This window comes from Culex quinquefasciatus, chromosome 3 (assembly GCF_015732765.1).
Source record: "Culex quinquefasciatus strain JHB chromosome 3, VPISU_Cqui_1.0_pri_paternal, whole genome shotgun sequence".
NCBI classification, from domain to species: Eukaryota; Metazoa; Arthropoda; class Insecta; order Diptera; family Culicidae; genus Culex; species Culex quinquefasciatus.
This window is the reverse complement of record NC_051863.1, coordinates 127,076,357-127,088,739: the sequence shown is the minus strand read 5'-3', so window position 1 is coordinate 127,088,739 and position 12,383 is coordinate 127,076,357. Positions and strand designations below refer to the sequence as shown.

Below are 12,383 nucleotides of genomic sequence, written 5' to 3'. Positions count from 1 at the left end.
TAACTTGGGAAGGTCAGTTTTTGATATTGTGAGAAGATCGAAATATGTTATTGGGATGATCGGATTAGTTGTTAAAATAACAAAAATTAATAACAAAGATTTGTTCGAAGAATAACTTAAACTGTTATTATGTTGTTATTGCAATAACAAACCAATAACACAGAAGGATTCATGAAGGAATAACAAGATTTGTTATTTTGTGCGGAGAGGTGGAGCAGCATAATAACAAAAAATGTTATTGAACTGGTATGTCTCCATAACAAAAAAAGTTATTGTTTTGGTTTATTTGTAATTTGCAAATAAACCTGCTGTTGCCATAACTCCTCTGTACTAGTCAGGGCTGCAAATTCGGGTACCTCCAAGTGACTTTGAATCCATACTTTGAAGATAACTCCGACTCTAGATGCAGGATATGACGTCAACGACGACTTCAGCTCTCCAAAAATACCCGACTTCACAAATTCCGACTCCAAGTAAAAGTTGCTGAAAATTTGCTGAATCCGATGCAGTCTGCGAGGTCTCACTCCAGCTCGAACTTCAACGTCAGATCCGACTTTCTGGCTCTGTGAAAATAATAACAGTTTTTGTTATTCACACATCAAAAATTCTCAATAAATAAATCAATTCCGTTAGGGAATATAACAAAATTAAAAAAAAAATGAACCCTCAAAAGTTAATTTTATCGGATTAATTTTAGCTTGAGACCCCATTTCATGGTGAAATAAATAACCCCGATAAAATTGGTCAAAATTATTTCATAGTTCTAGTCAATTTTAGTAAAATCCCTTAGGCCGATGCCGAGGTCAAGGGGGGGGGGGGGCAAAATAATAAAAAAATATACAAATTTAAATAACAAGCCATAGTCTTCACATTTAAATGAAAAAAGTGTTTTAAAATGCATTTTACACTAGTTCAGTTGTTTTGCAATCATTAGTTTTCAAAAAATCTAAGATCTGACAAAAACAAAAATTGTATCGAAAAAAAAACGATTTTGCATCGAAAATTTTCAAAAAATCTTAAGATTTTTTAATAAACCCAAACATGCTAAAAATGATTTTAAACGCAGGAGAATGTATTTTAATTTGATTTCAGCTGGTTGCTCTTGAATTTTCATTGAAATTTTGAAGTTTATTGCAAAAATATTTTTTTTGCCCCCTGATTTTTTGGATCAATTTTAAAGGGGACAAAAACTTTTAAAAATATTTGTACCAGCCTTAGGGGGTATATCAAATAATTTAAAAAATCAACTTTCAAAATTTCAACTTTTAAGAATAATTTTAGCTTAAGGACCCCATTTCATGGCCAAAATAATGACCCTGACGAAATTAGTCAAAATTATCCCATAGTTCTAACCATTTTAAACAAAGTCCCTTAGGGGGTATATCAAATAATTAAAAAAATCAACTTTCAAAATTTCAACTTTTTAGAAAAAAAAATTAGCTTAAGGACCCCATTTCATGCCAAAATAATGACCCTGACGAAATTGGTCAAAATTATCCCATAGTTCTAATCATTTTAAACAAAGTCCCTTAGGGGGTATATCAAATAATTAAAAAAATCAACTTTCAAAATTTCAACTTTTTAGAATAATTTTAGCTTAAGCACCCCATTTCATGGCCAAAATAATGACCCTGACGAAATTAGTCAAAATTATCCCATAGTTTTAACCATTTTAAACAAAGTCCCTTAGGGGGTATATCAAATAATTAAAAAAATCAACTTTCAAAATTTCAACTTTTTAGAATAATTTTAGCTTAAGAATAAAAGATAAAATAATAACAGATTGTGTTATGGACACTTAGAAACTTTTCCATTTGTGCGATTTATGGTAATTTTATTTCTAAGTCAGTATACCGAACGAATAACACATTTTGTTATTAGGAGAGTTTTTGAAATGTATAACATTTCCTCGTGTTATTGAACATTTTCAATATAATATCACTTCAATACCAAATTTTGTTATTTTATCAGAAACTGTTATTATTTTTTCTTCTTGATGTTGAACTTCAGGATGAAATAATAACACTTTTTGTTATTTTAACAGGATTTGTTATTGAAATATTATTGATTTTGTTATTACCGTCTGCCCGGGATCTAGCTCAACCGGGAGGATCTTAAAGAATCAATTTAATTCATAATTCACATTGTTGATTAAAATTACTCTCAAGCTGTGATTTTTCAAAGAGACATTCATACACGGAGAAAAATTATTCCAAAATTCTAAACAAACTTTCATGAAATTGGGAATCACGAACAAAGTTTTCAAATTCCATTGTACTTAGTTGAATAGCATTTCAAAACTAGAAATACTTGAGTAATATTTTTTCCATGAGGTGGACCGTATTGTTTATTGTCAAAGTGATTTATTTTATCTTTGAGCTATTCTCTGAAGAAAAAGCATTTTTATAGTAAATAAATTTTATATTTTTTAATTTGTATGAAACATTGTGTGTGAGCAATTCCATGCCAAATAGGAGTTCGGTTGTACACGACGCTCTCCGATATCAATGAAACTTTGTAGACATTTTATCATACGCCCAAAAAACCATTTTGCATCATTAGTTTGTCCAAATCATTTTCCGTTATCTTCGGCAGAGAATTTTTTGTGTGCTTTTGTGTCGCTGTTCGTATGGGGTGAGTGATTGTGGTAATCGAATAATAGCATGACTTACTGAATTATTTGTGTCTTGAGCGTAATTTTCCTTGAGCAATTGATGTTTTTTGTGATTGTTTTTGGTGATCTTAATTAATTGTTTTGTGATTTTCAAAGCCCTTCCTATATCATCGTTGATCGGAAGGCACGGCGTCGGGTAAATTGTGTATAATTTTTTGAATAAGGTTTTATTTTTTATGGTGAAAAAGTCATTTCTATATAATGATCGAAAGACGCACTGACATTTTGGATTAATTAATAGTGGAGTGAAATAATTGTGGGTGAGTGACTTTGTGTGTTAACCAAAAAGACCTTCTCATATCAGCGTTGCTCGGAAGGCTCGCCGACGGGTCTGTTATGAAAATCCTCCCCATAGCATCGTAGCTCGGGAGGCATCGAAAAGCCAATACCTTATCCTACTAACCCAAAAAAATAATAATCACGTGATGCTTGAAGGAGATGCTGTGGATTCAACGGTCTCAAGCGGTATCAACAAGTATATAGCGAAAAACTATGTGCTTGATGAGTCTGAAACTTCAACTATCGGACTAACATTCTTCCCTTTCGTTGAACTGCAGGCTTCTTGGGAGGGCGCCGGTATTGACTAATAAAGTACACGAGCAGACGGAAATAACTTGGGAATAACATTTTTTGATATTTGAAAATACTAGGCCAATAACATTTTACGTTATTTATAACAAGATTTGTTATTCGTCGTTATGATTTTTTTGTTATTGGAATGTTATTGTACTAACAGACTAATAACATTTTTAGTTATTCTTCGAACAAATCTTTGTTATTATTTTTTGTTATTTTAACAACTAATCCGATCATCCCAATAACAGTTGGAGTTATTCTTCCATAACAAAAAATGTTATTCCAAAGTTGTTTTGGCTTTCAACCAATACCAGCCCAATGACAAATTTTGTTATGATAACATAAACCGTTATTGAACCATTATGCAGAAATGGATTTTTCAGGAAGATTCCATAACACTTTTTGTTATTTTAACAGAATTTGTTATTGAAATGGCATGAATTTTGTTATTACCGTCTGCCCGAGTAGGGATCTTCAGAGGTTAAACAGTGAACGGATGGTTGGGGACCATCCATAAACCACGTGGACACTTTAGGGGGGGGGGGGGGGGTTAAGCGATTGTCCACGCTCCATACAAAAAAGATTTTTTTTTTATGGGCAATTGTCCAAGAAGGGGAGGGGGGTTTAGATTCCCAAAAAAGTGTCCACGTGGTTTATGGATAGTCCCTTGGCTCCCACTGATCATTTTTGATTCATTGTTTAACTTCAGCTGATCTGTCAATAACGGAGTAGCAGCTCATTGGCAGTCAACCATGCTCATGCTCATGCTCATGCTCATTTTCCGTTATCTTCGGCAGAGTTGTAGGTATGGATAAGGACAACACTGAAAACAGATGATACAAAGTACATTTTTTGTGATTTTTATTTTACATTTTGCACTAAAACTTGATTTGCAAAAAAAAACACTATTTTGATTTTTTTTATTTTCTGATATGTTTTAGGGGACATCAAATGCCAACTTTTCAGAAATTTTCAGAACGTGCAAAAAATCTTTTACCAAGTTATGATTTTTCCCATCAATACCGATGTTTTTTTTCAAAATATCGAAATCTCTAGTTTTTTTTTAAATGGTCCAATAAACCAAAATTCCAGTTTTTGCCTTTTGGATGTTTTTGAAACCGCCTTAAGTCAGGGGTATTAAAAACACCCAAAAAGCAAAAACTGAAAATTTGGTTTATTGGACCTTTTAAAAAAAAATCCAGAAATATTGGTCGAAAATAATTGTCAACTTCATTTTTAGAAATTGGGAATCACGAACAAAGTTTTCAAATTCAAATCAAATGAAAGACGCCTTAATCTTCCTATTTTTTTTCTTTCAAATGCTGTATCATTGCGATAAAAGGTCCAATCTTCAATGTATTTCAAGCAAATTTTAATAAATTTTCTGATCTTCAAGAAATAAATATTTTTAGAGTTGGCCAAGCTTGTTCATAACTTCTAAATAGGGCTAGTGATTTTTCATGGCGAAAAAAATCGAAATTACGCGGCATGCCAATTACAAAACAGTACTCTCAAACTTGCGCAAAAAAAACGTTAAAATGTATACTTTTAGCAAAATTATTAACAGAAAAGTGTCTTAGTAGTTAGCAGTAGTAAACCATAACGAAACCATTGGCACTACGCCCCCCGGGGCATGGCCTTCCTCTAACGTGGGATTTCTGCTCCAGCGCCTCTGACGAGACAGGAGAAACCGGGACCGACGTTTTACTTCACCATCCGATAGAAGCTCAGTGGATAAGGCGGGAATCGAACCCGCATCTCATAGCATCATCGGGATCGGCAGTAGTACTAGGTACAAAATAAAAACCCCTGTCACAATTTAATTATTTGAAAAATAGGAGTATTGGATTAATCTTGGGAAATTTCGAAGAATTTCCGTCAGTTGAATTCTTGATCTTTTTTATTAGGTTTTACAAACAAATGTAAACATTGAGGGTATCCAGCTTACTCTAATGAACATTGGCATAAGATGTGAAAGGGATGCACTCAATGTTAACATCCTATAAACAAATGTTAAAACAAAAAATTTCAAGAATTTATGATTCAGCTGTTTTAATTCTATTGAGATCTTATAAAATTAATTTGCTAAAATACCTCCAAAAAGAAGCACGTCCTGAACTTCTAATTCATGCAAACTAGAATCATTAAAATAAGTGCAATAAAGATTTTTTTCGCTTTCCTCAATTTCATCAATTGAGATATTTCAGTATTTTAATAAAGTTCCCACAAAACTTCATTAAAAGCAGTTCTTACATTTATGGTTTCAATATGTATTATTTTACTAATCAATTGAATTAAAACACATAATTTATATTCAAAATATTTAAATGCAACTTGTTCATCAATGTTTAATATCGTTGATTAATTAAAATAAATTTAACAAAAATTTAAAAATAATAAAGCTATTTTTTGCGAAGAAGTGTTGAGTAATTTCCTTTTCAAATCTTTTTGGAATTTTGTGGAATAAAGAAACTATCTGCATTTTGTTGAATATTGTAATGAACAATATCTTCAAAAAATAACTGTAGATCTGATCTGAAAATCTTTTTTTATTTGTAAACTGCATTTAAAATGCTTATTAAAAATCTTTAAAATGTTTGAATTAAAAAATAAAACTTAAATGCACTGAGTAGCGATTTATCAATTGAATATTGCAAATTTCGTGGCATTTCACGGTATTTTCCAAATTTCACGGCCAGGGCCGAATTTCAAAAATTACGCGGCTTCCGCGAAATCACAAAAAATCACTAACACTACATCTATAGTTTAAAAAAGTCTCGTTAGCCCCCCCTCCCCTCTCCCCTCATCATCCTTGCAATGCTTCTCCAATTTTTCTTTAATATTCCTGATATTTATTTAAAACGAAAAAAAGTGAACGTTACGTCAACTGGGAAAGTTCATCTTTTTAACTTTATAGCCCGCCAGCCTATCGAACTCCCCTATGGTTAAGTGAGATGGCTTAAGCGCCACTCCCGAAGGAGACCATCCACCTGTTTGTCGGTTTGCCCAGCCGTAGAGACCTCTCGAGGGGGGGTTCAGTAATCCCGTTTCGGGACAGGGAGTTCTGTGGGGGTGTAAAACGCGTCGGAGGTACTCCGACTAGCGTACCAAGCCACTACCCAGGAAGGGTAGCTGAAAAAGAAACCGGAAACGGACTGGAGACCTCAGGGCGTGATTCATCACCTGCGGCCTTCAACAGTCTACCTGAATCAGATCTGCAAGAAAAATAGCCAACGGTCCAAGGGATTCGGAGCCCTGACTCCAGTAGAAAAATAAAATAAAATAGAATAATGAAAGAAAATCTACATTTATTTCAACGGTCGCGAATCAAAACATGAGTCGACTCTCTCGGTCACCCTAGCATAAGTGTTTGTTTTATAGCTACTGTGTGTCTAGGATAAGTGCAGCAGGAAAAACATTTGTAGTGTTTTGTGTTCGTTTATTTTACAGTGAGTCATTCATGTTTACGTACGTACGTTTGTGTTTGCCGGCGATCCTCCCCTCTTCCTTTCCCTGAGATCCTGTTACTTCAGTTCAGATTTTACCGTGTGTTTGTCTTCCTTCTTCTCTCTTCTTCTTCCGGTTTAGGTGTGTGTGCTATGTGCGTTTTATGTGTTCATTTTAGGCAAGTCGGAACAGTCTCGACAGACGCGGCGCCGCGCTACTAGTTGGTAAGGTTGGTAGCGGGCGAAAAGTGTGCCATGGACTTATCACTTAAAGCATGCTTTACTCACGGTTTGCTTGGCGTTCGCGGTCGACGATCACGTGGTCGTCTCGATACCTGTTCTGCTGCTGCTGATCGACGGTTTCGAAGAAACTCGGTGGTTTGGTGGTTGGTGTTTCGCTGCGGACGGCGTCTACGACGTCATCACTTGCTGCTGCTGCTGTTGCTGCTCTCCGGTTAGCACCGGACGGGACTCGAGCACGTGGTTGGTCGCACCTGCGAGGGAACCTCGACGACCTACTTTTGAAGATCTGCTGCTGCTGCTCGGCTGGAACGCTGGTTAGCTGGTTGTTGGTTGCCGGTTCGCGTGTCCGCCTTCGAGGCCGGACTTCTCTCCCTCTTCACTCACTTACGTGGTTTCTAACCTTCCAGGTTAGGTTGATGGCGGTTGGCGATCGCGATGGCGGATGCTGATCGCGATGGCGGTTAATTCAAGGACGCTGCGGTGACGGTTGCTGCTGTCCTGTTACGGCGTGGCCGTACAGTTCCGCTGCCGAGCGCGGTTTGGCGAGCGCTGGCCTTCGGCGGCGTGGGCGTTGCGGCCGGATCGAAGCGGTAGCTGGTCCCCGGTAGATCGGGCCGTCTTTGACGAGCGTGGCGGTGGATGCAGAGCTGGTCATGGGGCAGATGTTAGCTTGGCCCTCGCACAGGTGACCACGAGGTGGTCAGCGCACTTACCAGGATTTCTGGAACGCACATGCACACGGTCTTCACACACGCACACGACACGGCACTAGAACGATCTACTAATCTCGCTATTCTAGCTAATCAGGGAAAGGACAGAGAAACACATTACACTAGAGATAACCTAAAAAGACAGACTCATGGAAACTAGAAAACCTACAATTTAATCACGAGACGCGCACAATCGAGGGCCACTGGTGCCTCTTCCGCGGAACTGATAAAAGTGAACCGTTGGGCGCGTCATCAGAACGCCGAGACTTATGAGAGGCTTCAGTTCCGAATTCCGTTCCCTCTCACGGTTACCAACCCTGGACAATAGCTTGTCATTCCCCTAGACAGCTTTATCACCTCCACGATCTCATCACCCCCGAACCGCGAAAACGCGAAACTCTTCGCGAGATTCGTACAGCTGACTCTCCCCGATCTCCTGTGCTGGCTCACCTCAAGAGCGGAGATTAAACCACTCGGCCATCTGGTTGAACGGAAAGCTTTTGGGATAACTGGCGCAAAAGGTACTCGGCATTTGAGTGACCAAAGGAATGAGCAAAGGTCACTCAGTAAGAAAGCTCTACTCTGCGGCGTGTACGTTTAATACCGTTTAGGTATTTCTACTTCCCAATCATACCGACTGTACTTTTACTCCCTATGTACTCGTTACAACTTTCCAAAAGTTTTAAACATTCATGGTAAAATCAATTTTTTATGATCATTTGAAAATTAATTCTAGTAAAATGTTTACAATTTTTAAATAATTCAATGGCTATATCATAGAAAAAGCATAGAAAATTGCTGGTACCACTTTCAGACCGATGACTTTTCCGTAGCTAAGTGAAATTGGCTTTGTATGTGGAATGTGTGCGTGCACCGTGCACACACAGCATACGGTGGTCGAGTTGATCTTTCGTTGAGACAAATTTAGATCGGTAGCACGTGCTGGTTAGACTATTTATAAAAGTCAACTTCCCCGTTGCAACGCGTTGACCGGCGCATCTTGTTAACCTACCTTGGCAGATCCTTCCGTCTTTCGGTTGAACTGTACAAAATAAAAGCATTGCAGTTGCATAACAGAACGATTTTTTTGACTAGTGGAAAAGTTCAATCCAATTGAAATGCTTTTTCGTGCGTTTAGTCACATCTTATTTACAAAACTGAGCATAAATAAAATAACTTAAATCATGAAAAAAATGCTAAATCGCAATCATAAGTCTATAGTTGAAAAATAAAAAAATCAGAGATAATATCGCGCAATAAAACACAATAGAAGACTCCCCTCAAAACCAATGAAAACAAATGCACTCCAAAAGAATTCTCAACCCGATAGGACAAGGACAGGTGACACAAGTTAAAAATACACAAAACACATCGCAAATACACGCTGACAAAACGTATTCACACCACAAAACAACACGGCAAAAGTAACAGAAATTGCACTCAATTTTCCGCCTCTGTGAGCAAGCAAAACGGTGCGGAACACGTATTTTGCGGCTCTAAATTTAACAAGTTGCAGTTTAGGCCAAAAACAACACTCAAATATGAACGGTCAGCTGAGCGAGGTGTTCTCAACGAAAACGGTTATTTTAGTATTTTAGTATTTTAGTATTTTAGTGTTTTAGTATTTTAGTATTTTAGTATTTTAGTATTTTAGTATTTTAGTATTTTAGTATTTTAGTATTTTAGTATTTTAGTATTTTAGTATTTTAGTATTTTAGTATTTTAGTATTTTAGTATTTTAGTATTTTAGTATTTTAGTATTTTAGTATTTTAGTATTTTAGTATTTTAGTATTTTAGTATTTTAGTATTTTAGTATTTTAGTATTTTAGTATTTTAGTATTTTAGTATTTTAGTATTTTAGTATTTTAGTATTTTAGTATTTTAGTATTTTAGTATTTTAGTATTTTAGTATTTTAGTATTTTAGTATTTTAGTATCTTAGTATTTTAGTATTTTAGTATTTTAGTATTTTAGTATTTTAGTATTTTAGTATTTTAGTATTTTAGTATTTTAGTATTTTAGTATTTTAGTATTTTAGTATTTTAGTATTTTAGTATTTTAGTATTTTAGTATTTTAGTATTTTAGTATTTTAGTATTTTAGTATTTTAGTATTTTAGTATTTTAGTATTTTAGTATTTTAGTATTTTAGTATTTTAGTATTTTAGTATTTTAGTATTTTAGTATTTTAGTATTTTAGTATTTTAGTATTTTAGTATTTTAGTATTTTAGTATTTTAGTATTTTAGTATTTTAGTATTTTAGTATTTTAGTATTTTAGTATTTTAGCATTTTAGTATTTTAGTATTTTAGTATTTTAGTATTTTAGTATTTTAGTATTTTAGTATTTTAGTATTTTAGTATTTTAGTATTTTAGTATTTTAGTATTTTAGTATTTTAGTATTTTAGTATTTTAGTATTTTAGTATTTTAGTATTTTAGTATTTTAGTATTTTAGTATTTTAGTATTTTAGTATTTTAGTATTTTAGTATTTTAGTATTTTAGTATTTTAGTATTTTAGTATTTTAGTATTTTAGTATTTTCGTATTTTAGTATTTTAGTATTTTAGTATTTTAGTATTTTAGTATTTTAGTATTTTAGTATTTTAGTATTTTAGTATTTTAGTATTTTAGTATTTTAGTATTTTAGTATTTTAGTATTTTAGTATTTTAGTATTTTAGTATTTTAGTATTTTAGTATTTTAGTATTTTAGTATTTTAGTATTTTAGTATTTTAGTATTTTAGTATTTTAGTATTTTAGTATTTTAGTATTTTAGTATTTTAGTATTTTAGTATTTTAGTATTTTAGTATTTTAGTATTTTAGTATTTTAGTAATTTAGTACAGTCTAGTCTCGATTATCCGAAGGCCTCGGAAAAAAATCACTTCGGATAATCGAATCAGGTAAAACGTTTTTTTTTTCGTTGTCTTTTTTTTCATTGTCGAGCTTAAGTATGACTTCTAAACTTCACAGCTAAAAAAATAGTAATCCACCTACGCATAAAAGGCCTGGATGTAAAAGAAATATTGCATTATTTTATGCAATTTTATGTAATTTTACACCCTGAAATATGTAGCCCATCAGTATGGGAAACCTATTTGACCGAAATGTCAAGCCCATATATGCGTTTATCTTTTCAGCTTTTCATCGGTCTGATGGCCGAGTGGGCTAAGGCGCCAGTTCTTACTGTTGGTGCTGGGTTTGAATCCAGCAACTTTTTTTGCGTTAGCAAAAAATGTACATGCAGCGTGTAATATTAAGTGTCTATTTTGACGAAGGTGATGTGCATGCTATTGCATGCGATTTTACCATCGGATTTTTTGCTGTGTATGCTAAAGTGATTTAGCATTTTTAAACTCATGATGGCAACCAATATAGCGGTGATTAATATGCAAAAAAAACCTATACCTTTCTTTAGTAAGAGAGGCAAAAACATTTTGTTATTTTATAGGCAATCACTTTTCAATTTTTACTTAAATGGGGTCGTAGAAATCAAATTTGATGTTAAAAACAAGAAAATGAAAAAAAAATCGAAAAAAAATATATGTGATTCGACTGAAGTCTGATACAAATCGTCGGATAATAGAGGTTTGGATAATAAAGTCTGGACTGTAATTTAGTATTATTTCTATTTCACATTTTATATATAAAAAAAAACTCTTAAAAGCTGCCTTAATATCTGTTTTCTGATCACCCAAATAAAAATATTACAAAAAAATCAGTATGTACAGTCCAGACTCGATTATCTAAAGCCTCGATTATCCGAAGTTTCGATTATCCGAAGGTTTGTATGGGACATCAAATTCTGTGACCATTTTAGTCAAATTTGAATGATTGAAAAAATTACTAAATGCATTTTTAATATCACCGCCATTCTAGCCGCCACCTTAAACTGAAAATTTTTAAATCACTTAAATCACAGTTAAGGTGAAAGACTTAAGCTCAACAAACAAAAATAAGGCAACGAAAAACTTTCTTTTTTATCATTCGATTATACAGAGTGAAATTTTTCTAGGGCCTTCGGCAGTGTTGCAAATGAGTGATAGAAAAGCTATCAATAGATTATCTCTGCACCAAAAATATCCGAGAGTATAGCGACCGTCACTATAGCTTGTGAGATCTCTTCTTGTGTCTCGTGATTCCCAGCGATGTCATTCTCTCACTATCACTCCTCCCCTTTTCCTCGACTATGCGCTCTCACCGCTGAGTCTCTCAATCTTTCCGAAAACTGCAATGAGAGAACGCGAGATGGCGATTAGAAGCCGACCACGCATGACGTCCCGTTAAACTGCGTCAGCGAAATTGGTTTTGTGGCGGCTTTTGTGGTACAACGCTGTTGCGGTAGGATGATCGTGGAAGCGGGAATGAGAGAGAAAAGGAAAATGTCAATCGCGAGTGGGTAAACACGAAAACGTGTTCGGCTATGTTCGGCGCTGAGAGTTTCAATGGTGAGAGAAGAGCAGTTGTATTTGAGGCATGATTATTCAGGCGGGATAATTGTAGTTGCTGAGAGCTGATATTTTGATATTTTAACAACCCTGGCCTTCGGATTTTCGAGTCTGGACTGGACTGTACCTTCACGCAGAAAAATGTTACTTTTCCTGTCATTCTTGAACGACGAAATAGCCTACTTTTCTGTACCAAAAATAACAGAATCAAATAGCAACACTTTTCAAAATAAATGCTGAAAAGTTCTACTTTTCAGCACTTAAATGGGTGCTGAAAAGTTGAACTTTT

General features: G+C 34.6%; 1 protein-coding gene across 2 annotated transcripts in view; it reads right to left on the bottom strand.

Annotated features, from left to right (window-relative positions):
* Positions 1-12,383, bottom strand: part of LOC6049317 (calcium-binding protein E63-1) — a 199,168-nt gene that overhangs the window by 185,228 nt on the left and 1,557 nt on the right. The window lies entirely within an intron of this gene.